General features: G+C 38.2%; 1 long non-coding RNA gene across 1 annotated transcript; it reads right to left on the minus strand.

Moving 5' to 3' along the window:
• Window positions 1-474: 474 nt before the first annotated feature.
• Window positions 475-10,453, minus strand: LOC137852013 (uncharacterized). Its single transcript, XR_011093621.1, has 2 exons — window positions 10,058-10,453; window positions 475-1,647 (listed from the first exon to the last, which is right to left on the minus strand). It is a non-coding gene; the product is annotated as an uncharacterized lncRNA (long non-coding RNA).
• Window positions 10,454-23,808: the final 13,355 nt, after the last annotated feature.

A 23,808-nucleotide genomic window follows, 5' to 3' on the forward strand; every position in this document is an offset into this window, starting at 1 on the left:
CTATCAATAATAAAGACAGATGTGTGAGAAGCTCTTTTATGCACACACAAGCATAAGCAGCCTGAGGGTGAGGGGGTGATGGGAAAGAAGGAAGGGGCCAAAAAGGAAGGAATATTTCCAGGCTCAGACATTTGAAGCCTGCATCTCCAATAAATCTTCCAAGCAGAGGGCTCAGGCCAGATCTTCAGCGCTGATTTTTTTTTCTTCCCTTACATTAAAGCAATTAACATCTGGCCACAATCGTGGAGGGTGGGGGGAGTGTAAATAAAAAGACTGGATTCGGCTTAAATGCAGGTGCCAGTTTGAACAAGGATCAACATCTGGCCGAACTGGGAAATGGGTCTCTCCTTTTTTGCTCCCTTCCAGTTTTCACAAAAAGCATGTCAGAGAAGAGGTTTCTTGTCTGTTTTCCTAGGGAAATTAAGCTTATGCAATCATGTAGTGTGCCTATGTTTAGGCCTCTTTTTGAATTCATAAGACAACTTGAACCAGTTTTGACAGAGATTAGTGTATCTGGAAAATTAAGGTTCTGAAGGTAGGATGAAAATAGCTGTTTGGACTGTAGTTCCCTATTAAAATAAAATGTTGTAACTCTTTAGGGGTACAGAAAAATGTTTTGTTGCTGTTGTTGTTTGTTTGTTTGTTTGTTTCAGAGCAGAGCTGCAAAAATTCACCTCAGCCTTGGGACATGAATACATATGTAGACAGTCAGGCTTTCTCCACTATGGGGCTTACAGCCGTGGGCAGGTGGAAACACTTTCTAAGGCATGAGCAAAGATGAATTTGTTTCCTGGAGTTAAGGTCAGCTCCACTAGGAGAATATCATTTGAACTTCACTCATTCCTGGATAACTCTTCCAATGATAAGATTGACGGCTTACTCAGTGTTCAAATAAACCAAGAAGAGAAAGAGCAACACAGAAAAGTCAGTCAAGGTGGTTGTGCAGATTGATAATTTACTCGCTGTGGTTTTGGATAGGAGAAGACAATGACCTTTATGGGTATTGTTCCATGAATGGCAGAAACAGCGAGTCCTTTCTGGCATGTTTGTGTCAGCTGCCTGGATCTTCTGTGCACAGATTCCTCCCTGAAGGTTAAGACTTATAATGGTGGTGCTCCTGTTTGGCCTCTCTCATGTCTCATAGGACTGCATTCTTGGCCTGTGCTTATGAAACATGTCTTTCTGACCTCTACCCATTTGTCAAATTTGGATGAAATTACCGCAGAACTAAAAAGCTGGGAGAGATAGATGAGAATAAATGAAGACAGACAAGGTGAGCTCATCCATTCTTTGGCCCTTGAAAATCCTGATTGCACTTTTCTTCTGATTGCAGTTTTCTTCTAGTCTCCCGTTCTCTTCTTTCAATAAAACCATCTTCCATCCTTGTTTTGGCTCCAGTGGTTGTTAATCATGTTCCAAACTTGGCATTCCCATCAACCACAATAGACACATAATATTTAAACTTCCCAAAACACTCTCTTCTTGGTGGCTGACTCACTACCAACACTCACAGCAGAACACCTTCAGATTTTGGAGCAGTTTTTATCACATTTCTAATGAGCGGACACTTGGGTTAAATATTCTTTGCTTGATCGTGATCTTCTCACGCTAGAACATTTCACACAAATCCTCCTGGCTGCTTTTGAACTGCAAGAGAGTGACACTTACTGGTAAACAAAAACATGTTGTATTGTCATGCTTTCTTATAAGAAAATAGGAAAAATCTCTCTAGGATGACTGTCTGAAGACAATCTATTTGCTTTGCAAAACCAGCCCAAAATTGAGATTTGAGGAGAGATAATGAAAATTAATTAAAATAAAGATAATTGTACTAATATCAGAACCTGCTTAACGAGCTTCACTTGTGCTGCTCAGAAGCATTGAACTTTTCACTTTGTTTTCAGCCGAAATGCAACCAATTAGCAGCAGTGCAGGAGTGGTAAATACCTTTATGAAGCGGTCACTAGAGAGCACCAAATAGCCACACTGTCCCCATGTGTCTTGCCCATGTGGAAAAGGAACTACAGGTACTGAAAAAGTTTGTGATTTACCACTCGTCTCTATGTAGTTCTACACATCTCCCTAGGTCTATAGTCCAGCATTTCTTTGGGGAGTTACCGTCTATCTTTTGGGGGAGTTTTTTTGTTAGGGAATGGTAAAGGAAAAAAAACAAAACAAAACAAACAAACAAACAAAAAAACAAAAAAACAAAAACAAAACAAAACAAAACAAACAAAAAAAAAACAATAGCATGACCTAAGAACAGAGTTCAGAAGCAGATAAGGAGGTTTAGGTCCTTGTAACAGAGGAGTACTTGCATTCCTCTAAGGAGGACCACAAGATGATGAAGGGCCTGAAGCATCTGACATATGAGAAGTAGCTGAGAGAGCTGGGACTGTTCAGCCTGGAGAAGAGGAGGCTCAGAGGGATCTCATCCGTGTCTATAAACACCTGAAGAAAGAGCACAAAGAGGATGGAGCCAGGCTCCCTTTAGTGTTGCCCAGAGACAAGACAAGAGGTGATATCCAAAAACAGAAATAGAAGAGGTTCCATCTGAACTTTGGAAACACTTCTGCACTGTGCAAGTGAATGAGAACTGGCACGGGTTGCCCAGAGAGGTTGTGGGGTCTCCTTTCTCAGGGATAATCATAAGTCATTTGGACATGGTCCTGGGCAACCAGTCATAAGTGTCCCTAATTGAGCATGGTGGATGGAAGGTGACCTCCAGAGGTCCCTTCCAGCCTCAGCCATTCCATTCTAATCTTCAACCCAGCCTTTTAGTGATGAACAGGTCTATGTGGCCTTACAGAACACATCTTGTAGGGGGGTTGAAGATTTCAGTGATATCTGAGCTATTAAGTGTCTCCTCTGCTACTTTGTTCATAAAAAGGCTAATCTGATCACGGGAGTACTGAATTGGCACTTACCAATTGTAAAATTATAGCTTTCCTTTTCCTTTTCTTCCCTTTCTCATTCCAAATCATTCCTTAATGGTTTTTCTCCTGAAGTGTTCTCTGGACTGCGTCTGTCTGTGTGTGTAGGTAAGAACAGTATTGTAACTCAACTAATTACGTCCCAGAACTACATGAGTGGCTCAAGTGTGCAGTGTGTCTCAATGACAAGTATTTTCCTAGTGTTTTCTTTTTTTACCCTTTATCCTGCCCCTTACAACAGCCTCCTTGTGTCACAGCAGCTTTCTCCTGCCTTCCTGTTCCATAGACACACATCTTCTTTATTGTACCATGTCAAATAATGGCAGCATGAGACATTGGATATTCTGGACAATATCTGGAGAGTTCATTATCTCATTCACTGGTTGGCTCAAGCAGCACTAATCTTTTCTACATTAAAACAAACTGGAAATAGAGTAAGCAGAAGATTTGTGTGCGTACAGGGGAAGGAGGAAATGAGATGGAAGATCCTCACTTACCTTTTTGTAACATATCCAACCCTTATATTGTAGCTTTCCTTTTCAGTTGTATGTGCCAGGTCTTCTAGTTTATCTCAAAGGCACCACCCTAGCAGGGATTGCAATCTACCAGAAGCCACCACTCCAATACATTAACTGGACTGTACCATCCCATTGAGATTAGTGTGATTATTATTTTAACAGGCAAGGTCTGAGCTCTTTAGCTCTGTTGTATAACTTTCACAAATACTGGGATGATAAGTTTTGTCTACAGCCCTCAACAAGATGGTTCAATCCTTCCTCATTGCTTGTTGCTTTGCCCATAATGACTATGACCACGGCTCTCTTGAGGAGGCACCATGATGTAATCCTAAAAGTGGATTTACACCAGATCAGATGCTCTGGACTAAGCTCCCTTGTGCAGTCTTTCTCCTAAGTAAACCCACTGTGTTGCTTACCTCAGGAGAACTGCGGGGTGAGCAAAAGCTGCGTGCTGGCACCTACCACAGTCACTAGGGTGCTGCAGACCCACAGTAATCCATATGCCTGCTCTTTCTACTCACATGGCACTCCTCCTGTGACTATTCTCGTTGGCTACATTTATATCTCCCTCCCATTGCACAGGGATTTTCTGAACATTATCCCATCTCCAGCACTAAGGGTTATGTGGAACCATGTTCTGTTCTGAGAGGCTCTCTGCAGGCTGGAGTGAACAGCTCAACTTCTTTGTTTCCCAGTATGTGAGATATCATGGTGTCAGGATGTCACAGCTCAGATACATCAATTAACAGGCAGACAGAGGCCAAACGCAAAGCAAAATTAGAGACATTGGCTTTCCTTTTGGCATGAGAATCTATGACGTAGTACAGACCTTCTGCCCTCACAGCAACAAAATCAAAATAGGACAACCAGCTTTGTACAACACACAGAGCATAGAACTGAAAAGTTTCACTAAGTTATGACATTATTTGTAAATGGTGATGGTACAGATGCAACAGAGAGAGAGGAGAGTTGGCAAGGCACAAGGCTGTGGGAACTTGCTGGATATATTTCCTGGAAATCAGCCCTGGAAATCAGTGCCCTTCTAAACTGCAAACTCAGGACCTCAGATAATGAATTCCCTCACTCTTCTTTTTAAACTTAACTATTTCCTTCAGCAGCCTGTGATCTACAAGAAATGCAAAATTATTTCATAGTGTCTAAACTGATATATAATGTTATAAGGAGATAAAGGGACTATATGTTACTTGATCAGCCTGGAACTTAGCACGTACAGTGGCACATCAGATATTAATAGCAACAAAGATCATGCCACAGAACAGACAAGATCTGGCCCTTGGATCCTAAGTCCTATGACTCATTATTCTAAGCAGTGCATGATGCAAGAGCAACAAGACAGGGTGATACAGATGGTTTTATCATTATCTGGATGAATTCTGTCTGGTAGAATTAGTCATGCACGAAAACATGCCAATGAACACTTTCTGCCTTCTTGTAGCGACACTAAGTGGGGCACTGCACATTTTCACATAGAATAATGCTACTTTAAGAAATATTTTAGAAATATGTACAAGTCTATATTTTATCTCTTCCTTAGTATGTTCCTCAAATCATCAAGTAGAACACTAGCCTCATACATTTTCTGCTCCAAGAGAAAATCCATAGTAGAGTCGGATGGAGATACAGTTGCATAATCTAAGGCTGGAAACACAACACCTTTAGGGTAGTTGTTCATTTCTGAGATGATAAATATAGAGTTACTAATGAAATGTTAACTCTGAACCCTAATAATGTCACAGAATGTTAGACTCCTACAGAGATCGCCTAACAGCTCCCTATTATCAAGCTGTTTCTGTTATTCCTTTCTCTCTGATTTCTTTTACTCTTTTGTCACTCTGATCATTTGGATTCATATCTCCTTTATGATATCTTTAGTACTGATTTAACCCTTTAGAAAGTAGATTAAACTCACTGAACTGACCAAAATCTGACTCAGCAATGGGAAAAAAGGAAGGACTGTTTTCAAATGTGTACATGAAATATATTAGCTTGCAGAGGGATCAGATAAATGCCAGAGCCAATGAAAAAGAGGAAAAAAGAATGTATGACTGAGAAAAAACAAACAAACAAACAAACAAAAAAACGGGATGTGTAGTGGGAGGAATAGGAGAGAGAGTTGGTTGTGGGCTGTTAGATTTTCCCAGATATTTCGTTTAACAGCATCCTAACTCTAAACATGGTTGGCTTTTAAAAGCAGTATAGAAAACAAATGAACCCCAGAATGCCTGACAAGGCTGTAGTGAGTAGTGAGGGTGCAATGAGCCACCTCTGGAAGTGACACCATATTCCCTTCAGGAGAGCTCTGTGCTCCCCAGGGATTCCCATGATAACACAGCTTTGTTGCAAAGAACCAGGGAAGAAAAAAAGCATGAGACTAATATACCACAGAGATAAAGTTGAAAAAAATGAAAAGAAGAAAAAATAAATAATTTTTTTAGACCACTTGTCCTTGAAGACAAGCAAATATATGAAGTGAAACTAAATATGTTACCCAAAAAGTTAGAAGGAGAAATAATTAATTTTGGTGGAATCAAGGTACAATTATTACAGTTTTTCAAATGGGAAGATAAAAACTGAACACTTGGATTTGTTTGGGGTTTGCATAGATAATTTTGGCTTAAGCATTTTTACCCATTTAAGATTAAACACTTTATATAGACTGGATGTCAGGCACTATGGAAAATCTAAAAGTTTTCTTTTGAAAATCTGAAAGTGAACAGCTTTGAAATGTCTCCTTTTTTTTTTTTCTTGGCTGAAACATTTTGCCAAATTTGAAATGATTTTTCAAACATATTTTGTTCCCTCCCACACATCTCAGATGCTGAATTTTAACATATTTATTGCTCATCAAAAATGTCACTCAGCTCCCATCCAAAATATACTTCTGTGATGCCAAAAAGAAATCTTGAAATTGAATAACAGCAGTGAACTAATTAGATATGTTTGCAGTATGATGTGACAGCAAAGGAGGTATGAATTTGGGAAGATAAATCACAGTTTATACAGTGAGATCATGCAGGGTGAAACTCAGCAAAACTGTAGCACCAACCTAGATTATGATTTGCAATCTAGCTGAAGTCCTATTTCGGTCTGCAAGTAACTTCTTTCACCCTGCTACACATCAGTAAATTTTGCTCTCCCAGTTAACTGCTGGTGGTCCTAGACACCTCAGTCAGACCAAAAGGTTGGGACTTGTTCACACGTTGTCATCCTGATCCATCTGCCCTGGGAGCAGACATTACCAGAAGTATCAGCTACCTCTTTGAAAGGCAACCACCACCTCCTGACCTTAGCTTTAGCAAGCTAAACTGAAGGTATGAGTCCTTTCAGACCCCCATCATTCACAAGGATCCATATCATGTAACTATTTGAGATTGTTTGGATTGCAATGGATTAGGAACTGAACAGAATGATGCACATTGATGTTGCCAGAGAAAACAAGAGCCAGTTCTGAGGGTATGAATAGACAATAGTTAGCAAGTGAACAAAAATTCTCATTGTTTTGTTGAGGTATGTTCCTTATATATGTAGTGCAAAGATATTTTCTTTTACTTAGAGTCATAAACCAAAATAATCTTCCTTATGCTTACATTTGCAATATTACATACAAACACTAAGATTCTATGGGGCTGAATATGACTTTTATTAGTATTGTATGCCCCTGTGTGAATCTATATCACACGTATAAGTAAAAGGACTCGATTTCTTCCTAAAGGAGCTGCCCAGCATGCTGGATATTCAGACTGAGGGTCCTAGGCCTACGCCCCATAACGCCCCATAACTCACGTGCTAAGAGAATAGGTATGTATAGAAAGCCTACCTTTTGTGGTCCCAAATCTTAATCAGAACACTTAGTGTTTTTCATCCCGTCTGTGGTTTCTGGTTTGTTCCAGGATCAAAGAGCAGTGGCCATTACTAGAGCAAGAAACATCTGCTTCCACAGTGTTCACAGAACAATCAAAAACAGCTCTGTGTAGCAAAAGGAATTAGGAGACTAAACTCCTGTATGTTATCTGCAAAAGGTTATTTAAATACATCTTTCTGATTTCCTAAGGCAAACCTAATCTTTTAATAGATTTCCAGTAACTTTGAAGCTAAAGGGGCCACCTCTTCAGGTATGTATAAGGAGTCACCTAGTTAATGCTGTAAACCCATTCAATCACAGTGTTGTTCTTATTGTTGCTGTTGTTTTTTTAGTTTTTATTTTCTGAGAACTGTGTGGTACAAACCCATTCAGGATACTATCTTTAATATTTCTTGACAGCATAGCCTCGGGAAAATTATTTGTTTCCTCTGTCTCATCCTTTTTTGTTGCAGAATTATAAACCGAGATCTACTGAACACAAAATTTACAATTATACAGGACCAAGAACAACAGGACTTGCATTTCAGAGGGAATTACTAAGTTTATAATGAAACTACAAACTACTAATGATTGCAAGCTTGTTATTTTGTCTGCAACTAGAATTAGCTACAGGTAGAAAAAAAAAAAAAGTTCACTTTTTTGTTGTTGTTCACTCCAGATTTCTTTTTTCTTATTATTTTCTTGCTTCATGATTTCTTTGCTTGATTTATTAGACTACCATTTTCCATCTAAACTTGACCCCAGAGTAATTCCAAATCATGAACCCATGTAATATAACAGAATAGTGCACTTTGGAAGGGACCTCATGACATCTCTACTCCAACCTCCTTCTCAACTGCAAAGCAGTCAGACCAAGTTGTTCAGGGCTTTTTACAGTCAGGTCTTGGAAACTTCCAAAGTCAGACACTGAATGACCTATCTGGGCAACCTAATCCAATGACTGATTGTTGTAATTGGGAATAAGTTTCTCCTTATCTGTAATAGTTGCTCCAGTCCAAATAGCTCTTCACACAACTTATCCTGTTGCCTCTCAGCCTCCTGTAATGCATCATTGTGAAGAGCCTGGATCCAGCTTCTTTCTTATGGAATACCATATTGAAATATTTGCTAAAGCTGAAATAAATGCCATCCCTTTTTCTCACCTTATCCAGAAATCATGTCATTTATCTTAGAAGGCAATGAAGTAGTCATGATTTATCTCTGGCAAATTCAGGTTGACTGTTCCTAACCTCCACCTCCTCTACATGACCTGAAATCTTCCAAGAGGACTTCCTATATGATTTTTCCTGGGACCAAAGTGAGACTGAATGGCCTGGAGTTTCCCGGGTCTTCATTTTGGTGTAGGTTGAAAAAGGGGAAAACATTATAGGCTGAATAAAGGGGAAACAATTCCCCTTTCCCCAGGTGTCAAGGACCTCATCCTCAAGGCGAACTTTCAGAGATACTTGAAAGGACATTAGTTCTTTCAGCACCCTTTAATGCAGCCCATGGACTTGTATAGGTCAACTTCCTTCAAGTAGTCCCTGTCTTGACTTTGATCCACTGATGATAGTTTTCTTCATTGAATTCCACAAATAGACACAGACACCTGGGAGACCTGTTAGAATAATTAGGCAAAGGTGTGGAGTATCTCAGCCTAATCTTTTTCTTCTGTCACTAAATCACCCAGCCCAAATAGAAAGAGGCAGGTTTTTTTGTTTTGTTTTGTTTTGTTTTCTTGGTTATTCTTTACTACTAATGTGGACTTAAAAAGCTCTTCTTATTTCTGATACCTTCTAGATATGAAGCCCATTTTACTTATAAAAAAATACGTTCTCATATAAAAATGTGTTTTCATACAAATTAAGCTGTTTACTTTTCTTTGTTCTTCATTACTACAATGTCTAAGCACGAAAATGAAAATATTTCATTCCATCATAAACTAGGAGCATCATTCTCCAAGACCCTTAATCTGAAGGTGATGTCTCTCAGTTGTAGCCCACAAATCACTTTATGCTTTGCAAATTTAGTTTCCTCTACATCATATTGCTGAAATTGTTTACAGCTGAAACAGACTAATTAGGAGAGCCAGACTGGCAAACATAGTTGTTTACCCTGAAAAAGGGAGTTCCAGACCAAAGTAGGTTTCTTCAGGAAGGGATTTTGTGTACTTTTCTCATTCTGACCAACAGGAATTTACAGATATATTTAAATGTAAAACCAAATGTAAATTATACAAGAATTGAGCTATTTAATGACTACCATAGACCATTCTATTCAGTGTTTTCAGCAAACTTCAATCAACATGACAGTTACATTAGTAATGTTCCCGGAAAATGACAGTTTATGTACAACCATGAAAACAAAAGAATAGGTCCCTTTAAAACTAAATTTCCTGCTAAAAATTTTCTTAGATCCAGATGGGAATTTCTATCTCATTACATCAGAGATGAAGTTAACCAGAGAGATGCGATTAACAACTCTTAAGAAACCTTTTAGCCAGTCTGGTTAGAAAGGGAGAAAAAAATAAAATAAAAAAATGGCGTATACATATATATATATTTATTTATATGTTATGGTCCCATACATTATTGCAACTTTCCTTTGCTTTACCTATTTTGGATAACCTCCTGTTCTTGGATGGGGTAGGAGAAGGGAATTGAAATGTTTACTAAGAGTACTCTGTTCACAGTCAGCATCCTCCCTTCTTCAAACCTAAATGTCATGGCCAGTGTCCAACTTACCTTTCTGCATGATCTAATGTATCAGGTGATGTATGTCAGTGATATTTTTCCTAAAATGCTTATTATATAGCCATACAGCAACTTGAAGTTCTTAGGTATCTTGTGAGTCCTCCTTCCCTGCTTAGTGTTGATGGGAGTTACATTGGTCCTTTCACAGAAGTGCCTCATTTGCTTAGTCATTTGTTGCCATCTGTAATTTTTGTAGTATTCTTTCAGGTGATGTGAACAGCCACCGGTGAGTCAAAAAATACCCCAACATTCAAGAAGGTCAGTTTCTATACCACCACTGAACTATCAGAAAGACATTCCTTAAAGGAAAAAACTTTCAAGAAAAAGTAAATCTTCTGGCACACCACTGTGGTTCTGTGGAAGCACTGGAAGTTTTCAAGAAAATTTATTCTGAAAAGATACAAATTATAAAAATAGATTAAATTCTAAATCAAGAAGTATGAAGTTCTTAATTCAGTTCTATAGATTGTTTTTAGGAATTGAGAGAGAGAGAGAGAGAGAGAGAGGTTTTTTGTTACCTTGAAGATTTCCAGCGATACTAAGCATTTACAGACCATCTCAGCTTTTATTAATGGTATCATGATTATGGTATTAAAAAGAATTTCAAAAAGCATAGAAATAGACTTTGGCTTTCTTGGATGTGTTATGTAACATCAGAGACATCTGTAAGTATGCAATTACTTCACCAGATTTTAGTTATTTAAACTTCACTCACCCAGCTTGACTTTGGAATCAATGAGAGAGAGAGGTTATCTCCTGTCCTGAGAGCGGCAAATAAGAGGGAGAAAATGAATCCCTTCTTCTATGTGTTTATTCCTCTGCAGTGATTTTAGGGGGAAACTATGCAGACAAATTAGGCACATCATGTTGAGGTAGGCAAAGTGAGCTGAAAATAGTCACACCCTTCATTTCAGAGAACCTTAGTACCTGACCTTGAAACTCAGCTTATGCCTTCCTTTAGGCAACTTTTCCATCCAGGCTTCAAGGTTTTCAGGTCTGAGACTGCTTTTAAATAATATTTATTTAAAACACCTAACAAAGTCAAGCTTGGAGCTAACTGAGATCTTCACATGCTACTAAATGGCCAAGTACTCTATAAAATAGGAGTAGCACTTCCAAAAAGCTAGACTTTTAACTAGAGGTAAGTATGTCTCTTTGTTGGTGTGAGTCCCGTAAGCTATCTAGTGGCCTTTTTTTCAAAAAGCACATTCTTTCAACACCAAATTTCCTTTACTGTTTTAACAACAAAAGAGAGATTGATTCCATATAAGAATATAGTGGCATGTACATATTTCTTGTGTCTTTTTTATTGGGGCTGACTGGGGATATGGTACAAGTTAAGGGCAGCTCTCTAATGGCTTTCACATGATTGCTGTAGAAAAGCATGCCATATTCTTACAGCCTTGCCTTCATACAGCTCCAAGAAAGGGGTCAAAACAGGAAGAAAAAAAATGCTAAACGTTTATTTCTGTTTTGAACATGTGCAAATTCCATATCAGGCAAAAGTCTGAGAAAAAAAAAAAAAAAAGCCGGGGAAGGGGTAAAAAAAATAACTCTGCCTCCTCACGGGAACAGCAAAGAGCATAGTCCCTACAAAAGGTATGTTTAAACAAAATAGTAACAGTAAAACTAAACTAAAACACAGCAGAAATCAGCCTCATGCTCTGTGTCAAGCCTAGAAGACTTCAAAGCCCTCTGTACATTCATGTGTGTGCATACGTGTATGTTTAGAGGATGTCGTGTTATTGTAACCACTCTGAGCTTAGATCACTATCAGATGTGTGGACAGAAGGGCAAATGGTCTCTTGGGTGACCAGCAGCAAACGTGTGGAAGGAGGATAGGTCTTCATGCTCATTGCCTTTCATCTGGAGGTGAGGAAAAAAAAACAGAGCAGGAGAATTCCTCTGCAGGAAAACAGAGTGACTGGTCTCTGGGCTTAAAAGCTCAACTCTGCCCAAGGCAAACCTGAGCTGAAAAATCTGTGAAATACACATTAGTCATGTTGTGATAGATAAATGTAAATCCTCCAGTGATCACTGGGCAGCCTGTCCTAGTGCCCGACCACCTCTGGTTGCAAAACCTTTCCCTAACACCAGCCTGACCCTCCCCTGTCCCACTTCCATGCCATTCCCTCAGGTCCTGGCGCTGTCCCCAGAGAGCGGAGCTCAGTGCCTCATCCAGGCTGGTTTTGATTACCTCCAGGGATGAGGCATCCACAGCTTTTCTGGGCAACCTGTGCCAGTGCCTCATCACCCTCTGAGTGAGGAATTTCCTCCTAGCCTCCTCGCTCCCCCTGTGGGGGAGCTGCAGGCCGCCATGAGGCTTCCCCTCAGCCTGCTCTGCTCTGGGCTGAGAGCAAAGTAAGAAACAAAATGGGACTCTTTTGGAACCAATAAATTTGATGTTTGTGCAGCTTAGTGAACATTACATTGCAGATATTCATGCTCATAGCTGCTCTTGTTACCCTACCCCAGAGTTTAGCCTCAGTTTGAATCACAGAAGTGTGGAGAGAGGGGAGTAGGATTTTGTTTTTAGGGACATTGTGCCTGACATTTTTTCAAAAGACTTTGACTCACAATGAGTTCACCATGATTTGACAGATCATTTCATCAGCCAAAACGGGATTATTGTCCATGGGTGTGCTCTATCCGCCTGCAAATGCCAAGGAATATGCCATAGCCTGACCCACTTTTAATGCTGAATAAACCAGTCTGAATTACCTCAAGCTTGTCAGCACAAAGACACAGAGAAGGACAGGTACAATAGCTGAACTGGCAACTTGGTTAAGGTTCAGTTTTCTGAATATATACCTGCTAACATCCAGGTATCAAGGATGGGTAACACGAGCAGCTCCATGGGTCTGCTTCAGTGTGAGCTGAATAGATTAACTGCACCTTAATAACTTGATAAACTTGTTGATAAACTCGATATTTTGTTTATCAAGTTGATAAGCTTGTTTTCAACTTGTTATCTAGTTGATAAACTTGATTAACAATACATGTCTTGACTATGAATCCAAGCACTGCATGTGTCCTCGAGAGAAGTTAGTTTGTCTGTGCACCTCATAAGAGTTACTTCAGAGAACATTTAGACCAACCTGAAGTGGTCTAAGTTTTGATGAAATCTGAACACTTGCTGCTTTGGGTAAGAAAACAGAAAGTCAAGCAAATGATTAAAAAGTTTAAAAGCTTTTGCTTGCAGTGAGGTGCTGTTCAACGGATTGTTTGATTTAACAACCATGGTTTTCACCCTTACCAACTCTCACACAAAAGAAGACTGCTGGTGGAGGGAGGTCCTTTTACTTTATGGCTCTAAACACAACCACTTGCTTTGTCTGATTAATGGGGAAGAAATATAGTGGCTAAAACTCCTAACCACCATGAAAGGAAGGAAGGGGCTGAATTCCAAAAACAAGTGCAAGAAACAAAATGTCTTGGTCCATTAAGTATAATAGGAGCAGTGCTTGGGAATCCTCCTACTTCTCACTGACTCTCAGGTTGAAGATATTAATCATTGTCAGGACGTATTAATGTACCTTATCTGTTTGGGCACGTGGTTCTCATAAGCTCCGAAGGGTGGTCTCTGTCCTTGCTGTGGCCAAGCTCACTCTTTCCTCAGGCAAAAGCATAGTTTTAAGGACAGGTTTACTGTGGTTTTCATGATGCAGTGTAGACTACACTGAGTAGCAGTACCCTTGAAACATATAGGAAACTGCTACAAAAGAGACCCACCATGGTCTTGCATGAGGATTTCTGTCTATATCCTACCTGCAGGGATATATTCTGGGTCAGACCATCTGACACAGGCCCAGTTCTTCTCATCAGTCCAGAGGTAGAAATGTATCTTCTCTCTGCCTCCTTTCTAGGCTGGTGCAGAATCACTAGGTGAATCTCTACATCTTTTTAGTGTCAGAAACCATAAGAACCCCATTAATCTCAAGTTTGAATTTGAATATTTCTTGTACTGCAAGATCAGCTGTCCTAACAATACAATGCATTATAAGGCAAATTTACTCTACAATGTGCTGAAAGAGAGCAGGGAGGTTAATTGAGAGGTTCAAAGTAGGTTGCCAAGCAATGTCAGGTACAAGGATACATCATCATTTTAGCTACCAGAATGACCTTCCTTTGCTCAAATCTCCTCGGTTCTCTGATCCTCTGAATAGTGTGCTGCACAGCTGTGGAATAAAACTACTTCTGTCTGGAAATGGAGGCATATGGCTACCAGAGTGTCTTCAACAAATGAAACAGATAAATTATATTTTCTTAAGGTATTTCCTACAAAATATGGAGTGTCCCTCTGAAGTTCCAGGAACAGCCACTGAAGAAAGAAATTGTGGCATGAACTTAAAAGGAATGGAGGTTCATGGAGAAAATGTAGTTGAGATTAATCTCATCTCACTTTTATTCTTAGCAGAAGAGTATTATGAAGACAGAAATCTTTGAACTTCACCTTACTCCAAAACAGGTGTTGAAAATAGATTGCATTAAATGAGATTGAAAAGCACTTTGTTCCAGTCTTTCTTCTCCTCTAAATGGAAACAGCGCAGATAGGGTTTGAATGACGTTTTATTCAGGGGTCTTGTCTGTCATCCATTCATATTTAAATAGGTAAAACTCTTCCTACAAAACAAAACAAAACAAAACAAAAGAAAACACTTTCTTTATTTCCCTACTTTTGGAATTGTGTCCAAATGCTTTGTCACCTTGGTATAGCTCATGATTGTACACTGTGTTTACAGGCAGGATTTTTACAACCTTAGAATAAAACATCTTCACAAATAAAGTTTTTTCAGACCCCTATGATGTTTTTTCTGTCTGGAACTCTAGGCCCCTTGGTGATTCACATTTATGACATGAGGACATGATGTTGGTACTTTATTCATTCAAATAATAATTAAAATATAACAATCAAAATGCAAATGTAATTCAAAAGAAGAATCATATGGGAATTAGACATTTTCCAGGTTTCAGTTCTGGACAGTTGTGAGGGGTTATTGTTTTTTCAGTGTTTTGTTGTTATCATTGTTTCTGGTTTTCCTTTTTTTTTTTTTTTTTTTTTTTCCATTCTAAGAAGTCTGATCCAGAATCTTTGTCTTTTATTATTCCTCGCAAAGCCATTTCCTCTCTCTACTCAACCCCTTGAGTTGATTAACTGTTACAAAGCATTCCTGTGATACTTAGTAAATAACAATGCAAACATGTTTATGTAATAGTTTAACTTGTTAATTATGTTTTTATGCTGAGTTGAACGCACGCTGTCCTGGAGTCTGGTAGCCTTCAAGTCTTGGCTCTTTGATGTGAAGGGTGTGCTGGGAAGCACATTCGTTTTTCATTTCGCCTTGATGAAGGCTGCTGTTTACACTTTGTGTCACTTCTCCACAAGTCAGTGGCATGTGGACAGCCGCAGGGAATGCGTTAGTTCTGCATTGGAGCCACGTGAGCCTCAGTGCCTGCAGTGTGACTGTATCCACAAACAGAATTATTGTGGGGAAGGATGCAAATTTTTCTTGAGTCCTCACATGTGGGACTGGGTTGCAAAATGCTCTCCAGGAGAAAGCTTCTGTTCCAAGCTTGCTGGAGATACTTGAGAAGACAAATTGGAACCAGCCATTAGGATAAGATTTTCATGGGCAGAGGCTTAGATCACATTTGCCTGTCCATCTGATGATCACATCAGATGTCCATCTGATGACTGCCATCTTGGGCAGTCCCACATATATTCAGATAAGATCTTCCCTAAAATTGAAAGTATAAATTGCTACAACCTGAGATAAAATCAGGACAATTTCTAGCAGGTGGTATGACAAACAAGTATTTTTCATAGACTAGTCATAGAGATAGAGCTTCCATATACACTCACCAAAAAAATTAGGACTGTACTTTCCTCTGAATCCAGTATTACTTACTGTTGAAGACAAGCATTGGGCCTAATGGACTGTGAGTCTCAAGCAGTCCAGCAATTATTTGGGCACTTATGAAGCACTGTAGGTCAAGGAATTCTATTTAAATCTCTGAGACCCAGCACAAGCAATGGGCTTATATTAATTTTAATGTTTTTTTTTTTTTTTTTTTTAATTATTATTATTTTTTATCTTTATGTGAATGAGGTGTTCATCATGCCGAGAGTAGTATAACAGGAATAAAGCTTCATTTGGCACAATGGTGATAACTAAGCTTTAAGAAATGTGATTTTTTATCGTACCATTCCAGACAATGGGACTTTTCTTTCTGATGAATTCTGTGAAAACATGGCAAAATCTGGTGCTGTCATAAGCAAGAATCAAAACAGTGAAGACAACATATGTATTTGCAACACCTTAAGGCTAGTTGGCTCCTGGTTTTCCTCCTTCCCAGAACAGGGAAGACAGCTTGCTACTTGCTTTTCTTTCCAAGTTTTCTCTTGGAGTTTTATAATGAGCAAAGTTAGGATATGCAGTTCTGTCTTGACCAGGTGGCTGGAGCTTTCCCTGTATCTGTTGGACACATTTTGTGAAACTGCTGTTTGAGGAACAGAACATATCCTGGTTTCACCAGTCTTTACCAACAAAATATCACTCTCTAATGTAAGTATTTATGAGCTTCTTTGATTCGTCTGGGGCTCCATTAAGTGGTATAGCCCAAACTGCAGCACATTGTAGGCTCCTTGGTCTTAAATTCTGCTAAATTCACAGCTGGCCTGCACAATAAAAGATCCAAAATCAGCAGTGGATGTGACCACAGGAAATGCCCTTGTTTCCACAAGAACATCGTTCTGGACAAGCAGCATAGCTCAGGAGAGAAACAAGGGCTAAGAGCCAAAGCTTCTTTACTTCATTACTAACTGTGAGGAGCTATGGCAAACCTTAGTTTCTTTAATAAACTCTTGATATCTCATTGTTAGGAAAAGTCTTCCTCCTTCCAAGAACCATCAGTTTCAGTAGTAGAGCATTTGAAGAGCAAACTCACCAATAATTAGACTGATAATGGCTCTTGTAGAATAGACCACATTGATATGCAGTGGTAAAATACTCTCTAATTAGTCTTGTTTTCAATTGTTGTAAATGAGCTTATTCTATGGAGATCATCTAAGAGAAATCTGCTGTTTAAAGGAGAATTATTTCACTGAAATATAAGAACCTGGATCACAGCTGTCATAGACTGAAACCCCCACTCTGCCCCAGCCCATGAAGTGCAGGATGTTCTCCAGTTTTAAATCAATTTTATTTCTCCTGGATAAGGTCTCAGAACATGCATAATGTATAAGAGGTGTTTCCTAGCTCTACTATCTCCAATGAATATGTGCATTCGTTTTTTCCTGCCTCCGATCAGCAGAATCAAATAAGGTTAGGGGAAGTCCATGGAGTGCTGCTGAGGCACGTGTGACAGATGGTCAGAAGAAGAGACCAATGCTGTCATTTAGTGTAAATGTGCTAGACATGGATATGCATCTCTGTAGAAGACTGTTAGAATGTCTGCAAATTGATAAACACTGTAAATCTCTTTTATATGCTACAGCACCATTCCCTGAAGAGAATTATGTTGGCCTTTAGCTGTAAACATATATTCTCAGGACCTGGCCAAGTAAGGTGAGGGAAAGAAACATTCCAACCTACAACTGACATACAGGGAGGAGAAAGAGGCAATGAACTTTGTGTTGGATATGCTTCTCCTTGTCACTTATCTCACCTTGATTTACCTATTCATCACTCCTCCATCACTTCCCAGAGCCCTTGACTGGTCTCCAAAACTCATTCCTGTGTTGGGTTCCAGCACAAATTGGCTGGTAACACTTTCCAGATGTTTTATTGTCCTCCAGGTGATGGGGAAAATATTTTGTCTAAAATTCCTTTCTCTTGTGGAGAATTCTTTGTCTTCCCAGTTTCTCCCAGTAAGTGAATACACCCACCAGCACCTCTCTTTAACTCCAGGTTTAGACTAAACCTAGAGTTTTTTCCTTAAGTTCAGCCCTCACCTCTTTTCTTGATCCCTATTGCTAGCACATAAAACTCCTATAACAGTCTGGTTGATAACCAAAGAAAACAAAATTTATTTGCTGAAGTTATTTATGTCATTACAGTTCCTGCAAGGCTAGTGTCATAATATGATAACATATTTTGGTTCTAGTTTTTCATCGTATATTGGTCAAGAGATTATTATCAGGGTACTATACTGCTCCGCCATTTTCAGTGAAATCAGTTTCCTGAGAGTGGTAGTTTCTTTTCGAGTTACAGCATACAGCAAAACCATTTGAATTGTTCTTAGGAGGGTAGGAAAACAGGCTTGGTTTTCAGCATTCTTTCTGAAAAATGCTTGACCAGACTTTCCAAGACAACCTTAATCCACTAGTCAGCAGGTAATGCCTTATGGTGTCAGGCCTTGTGACCTTACAATATATTAGAAGATGAAGTAAGAAGGAAAAAATTTGATTGAGGAATAAAAGTTTAAATAATAATAATAATTTTTAAAAATAATAATAAATTAAAGAAAACCTAGGTAAACCAGCAATACAAAGGGGATAGTGGTATGAGATGGTAACTGGTCAAGTGAGATGGTGACTATAAAAATGTCCAGGAGAACACTAGATTCTGAATACATCATGCTTTATGTGATAAACTATCTTCTTATTTCTGGTCACTGTTGTTTCCGTACATTAGTTCTATTTTAACCCCCTGAGCTTCACATTTCCCATACCAGCAAAGGGTTCTTTTCTCCACCTGAACAAGACTTTAGCAAGCTTTGGAGAGGTGACACTTAACCATCTGTGTAGAGAGACTCTGACAGAGAAAATATTGGATATTACCCATGCAACAAAGACCATCTGCTGCAGCAACCCTGCTAGTGGGAACCTAGAGGGGGTCATTTCCAGTAAAGGCAGCTTAATGTTTGGCACAGAGCAGAGGCTGTAGTATGTTGAGCTTCAGAGCTTTCTCTTCCACCTCAAAGAGACTTTAACAACATTTTATTTTATGTAGCTTTCTGCCTATGTAAGTGGAGTTGTTTTACTTGTGCCATCAGAAGAAAACTAATGTAAGTGTTCAGAGGCCTATTCACAGGCCAATCACATTTAGGAACTAAGTCACCCTTGGGAGGTAAAATAGATATTATAAAGCAGTAGTCTTTTTGTAGCTTTGATAGGCTAGGCTCAGGCAAGGTAAGATTTGTAGTGGTAAATAATATGTTTCATTACACTAGCTGAGTGTTATCCCTCCATAGAAATAATTTATATATCAGGCAGTAACTCCTTTCTAGAATGGGAGCCTAGGAAAAAGACCTCTTTCCCACGTAATTACAAAGTCACAAATTGTGATGTCTGTGATTCAAAAATGACTCTTTCTTGTCTAAGGAGAGATTGTATGAAGACAAAATTCATTCAGACTTACAGTGAGATGAAATGATCTAATTCTTTCTTGAGGCTTTGATTTAGGCAGATACAAAAGCACATGAAAAACTTGTTTTCAGAGTAACCACATTAAATTCATGATGGTATCAGATGAAGAATAAAATGTCTTTATGTTTTCATACTGTTGTGTGATGTTAGACAAATCAATCTAATTTGGTCCCTTGGGGAATCTGTTCACCTAGTCACAAATTACCTCATTACTTCAGACTGAGGTTATCTCAGCTGTGGAAGTTTCCATTTTTTACTTGTTTTAAGTGGAAACTTAAAGCACAGTGAAGACAATCTGCTAAAGTTGAATAATTGAGCTACTGCTTGTACTGCTTGAACACAGACTGATAATTCTGTAAGTCGGTTATTCCTGTCTCTGGATGGACAATCTGACATCAGTTTTCCCCCAAAAGATAAGTATGATGTACAACCTTTGGCATATTCATTTCTTGTACTAGTGTGTGAGATTTCATGCTCAACCAAGCTCATTTCAACACACAGAAATCTTGCCCAAGTGAACACCTGTTAAATCTAATATTTACTTATATAAAATAATCTTTAAAATCTCAAAAAGTCAATAGCTGCATCTTGATTCAAGTCATCTTGTTACAAGTTGGGCATCATTAGAGGGTTAGGAAACGTTAGCTGGTTCCCTGTCTTATAATATTCTTGTGTATTTTTTTTTTTTAATAAATGGTGCAACCAAGCCTAATAATAATAATAAAAAATAAGAGAAAGAAAATGTTGTCAGAGGTCCAAACATATGAACTTTATGTCGTGAAAAGCTTTTATTCTGGTTCCTATTCTCACTCGTGCACAGATTTATTGAAAAAAAACTTGACATTTATTCATTTTCCACTTAGATTATTGTGGTTAAATCAAAAAGAAGTGTCAGGGCTTAGGGAGCTGAAAGCAGCTACACATTTTCCATTGTGACGGGTCACATGGTTTCCATTTGTTCCGTGAAAAACCTCATGGTTTTGGTTATTTTCACTGTCTGGAATGAGATATAATTCCACTCCTGCTGCCAAATCTCCTGTATCACATAGGAAACTCCTGCATTTTGGGCCATCTCCCTCAGTTCAGCTGGGAGACCTGTTTCACAAGAGGTTTTTTTATTATTATTTATTATTTCCAGTGGTCTGAGGAGAGTCTTCAAATGATAGTCTGACATGTTTCTTCAGACACTAAGAGAGGAAGGGAGGTCTTGGGTAAGGTACTGTGCTGTGACTGAGAAGAGATGTATTTAAGTCCTGCTCCCATCACATATGGGAGCCATTTCAGTGTGGGTCAAAAGCCTGTTGAAATCCATAGAAAGAATTCAGTGCATATGAATCAGCATGACTATGTTATGCTGTTAGTAGTGGGGAAGTCAAGGAAGACAATGATTCTTCACATTTTACTTAGTGTGGGCTCATTTACGTAGAAAACTTGTGTTATGGGCACAGAATCAAACACAGTTAAATTCTGGCAAATTATGTGTGTATAACCCTTCAACAGTTGCTCTTTAATTGTCTCCCTACATTATTTTAGTCCGATCCAATCACATTGCAAAATGAGTCAGCTTAAACCTCTGTGAAGGGAGAACAAGATTATCTCTATCCCAGACAGAAATATCAAGTCTAGTAACATGTTTGATAGTAAGTTGCTCAAAACTGTGTTGGTGCCACATGGTTAGAGAAAAGCTTATATTCAGTGAGTAAATAGAGTTTCAATTATGTAGTATTCCATACTACAGAGATTGCAAGTAAAATAAATCATTAAAGATGTAGCGTTGTATAGAAAACAAGATAAAAATGAATGTGTATTTAAAGTAATTCATACTGGATTGATCTGATATCATTATCTACCTACCTATCCACCTACCTATCAATAATAGAAACTACCAATGGACAGAAATAGATACTTTCAGAATCTATTTATTTAATAAATATATCTAGATTTATTTAACATATTAGAAGATCTTTAATATTATCTGATTTCATCAGGAGAATTTAGACTCTACTGACAGCACAGACCAGGTCTCGATTGGTTATAGATCTGGACGGAAGTATCTACATAGCCTATGTCCTCATCAGGTGAAATGAGTCTCACCCCAAATCCCAAGAGCTGTTATATTAAACCAGGAATGAACATAAGAATTCCAAGATGTCTTGAAAGCAATATTAATTTAGGGAATAAATTATTAGGGAAAAATACTGTTTAGGACCAGAGAAATATTTCATTTCTTTAATGTGGAATTGTTACATTTTGACATTGCCAGCACAAAACATTTATTAGAAGAAAAACATCTTGTTTCAATCAAGAAAAATGTTTTATTTCTACTTTCCTTGTTTGACACATTATAGCACACTATTACATGTATATTACATTAAGTGTAAAATTAATAATAATGCAATTATATCTGATTTAAGGTTTGAAAAGATTTATTTCGTGATTTTTTTTTCAACTTAAGATTTGCTGAAAGCAAATACAATAAGCATCTTCTGAAATACCTTAATTTCAAGGAGAGTTGTGTTTCTGAAAGTTCATAATTCAACCAAAAAGAATAGTAACAGATCTCACTTTGATCTCTCATTTACAAACCTTTCCCTGCTTATATCCTTAGACTGTCATAACCAATTAACTGAATGATGGCAACATTTGCTGTTTTAAAATAAAATAACATAAAATAAAAACATTTAAGTATCTAGAATAATATGGCTCTTATCTTCAGTGAGCTTCTAATAGGATCATAAAGCACTCCTGGATTGTTCAGGATTAATAGTATTAACCAAGGAGCATTCAATAGCCAGTAAAGATCCCGCCAGCCACTTCTGGAATATACAAGAATTTAAAATCTCTGACAATTTTCCATGTTACCAGAATGTGGGTCCTGGCACAATCTGATTTACCAGCATGGACATAGACTATGAGCAAAGGGCTTTGGCATCGGTTTTGTTGTAGTCAGAGGAAGGATCTCAATATGCAATCTTTGAACATAACAGTGTTTTGGAGCTCAACCCTGGGAACTGCTGAGCAAAGCAGACCTTTTCACCTCAGAAAAGCATTTGAGGTTTCCAAATGCATGTTTATTCTGATGCAGAATTAAACAAAACCTAGCAAAAAACTTTCAATTAAAATAGAGTGGGGTTGCTCAGGATAATCTGTAGCATACCGGTTGATGGAGTTCATTTTAAATGTGAGAAAACTGTAGGCAAACTATGGATTTGCACTGAGGTTGTTGGTTATCAAGTGACTTGCATTAAGCATTTACCTACTTCTTTCCATGTCCCCTCCAGTGATAAATTATAGAAAGAATCAGAATCTCTCAGTTACAATGTAATACCATAATTTCACTTAATATCATTTAATTGCAATTTCTCAATCAACTCTGAGACTGGATACTGTCTTCTACCATGTGTAATCCATACTTAAGAGCAAGTATTTAATCAAACTTTAGACATTTTAATGAATGTCTATATGTTTATTGATTACATGTTCTTCATGCAAAAATTCTGTAACACCAAAAGCTCTAACATTTATTGGAAGTCAGATTTTCAGTTTGTTGTTTGGTCTTGCTTCATCTGTATCTCAAAAAAAATACTCAAGACAAGAGAAAGAACCACTCACAAAATGCTTTAAAATTTCCAGCTAAAAATAGATGGAAACTGCTACATATATATTTTAAAATTTTTCCACAGACTGAATTTTGAAGAAATTATCCTCTGGTCTTTAACACTGAAAAAGAGTTAAAACAAACAAACAAACAAAAAAAAAAAACCAAACAAAACAAAAAAACTTTCTTATGTATATTTTTTCATGACATTCTCATCTGTTTTTCATAGGAACTCTCTTAACAAAATTTTGAGGGTAACATTTTTTTTTCTTACTTGTGAAAATTAGGAAGCACTTCTTTATTTTGACAAATTCCACAAACAACAAAATCACTTGAGGGAATATGGATCTTTTTCTTTTCTTCTTTTTCTTTTTGCTGGCGTTCTAGCCCTGGCCCAAGACTGCACGTTAATGCTACTCCAACTGAATACTCTCCCCGTCACTCCCCCCCCCTCCAAAAAAAAAAAAAAAAAAAAAAAAAAGACTTCTCTCTCTATGGATAAAATCTAGGCTGTACATAGGTTTATATCTCATCAATAGACACTTACAGTGCTGACATCAGTGGGAGCTGATCAATGACAGTCAATGGGAATTCAAATACTGTTAATATTCGGGCCAGTAGCTCAAAGCCCTCAGTACTCAATTTGCTAAATATGTTGCTAATGGGAATGAAGATACCCAACAATTACAGCACATTAACTATATATTTTGTCAATCTTACTCCTTACAGGCCATCCTCTGTTGCTGGTTTTATATGGGTTCCATACTGGGGCTT

This window comes from Anas acuta, chromosome 2 (assembly GCF_963932015.1).
Source record: "Anas acuta chromosome 2, bAnaAcu1.1, whole genome shotgun sequence".
Lineage (NCBI taxonomy): Eukaryota > Metazoa > Chordata > Aves > Anseriformes > Anatidae > Anas > Anas acuta.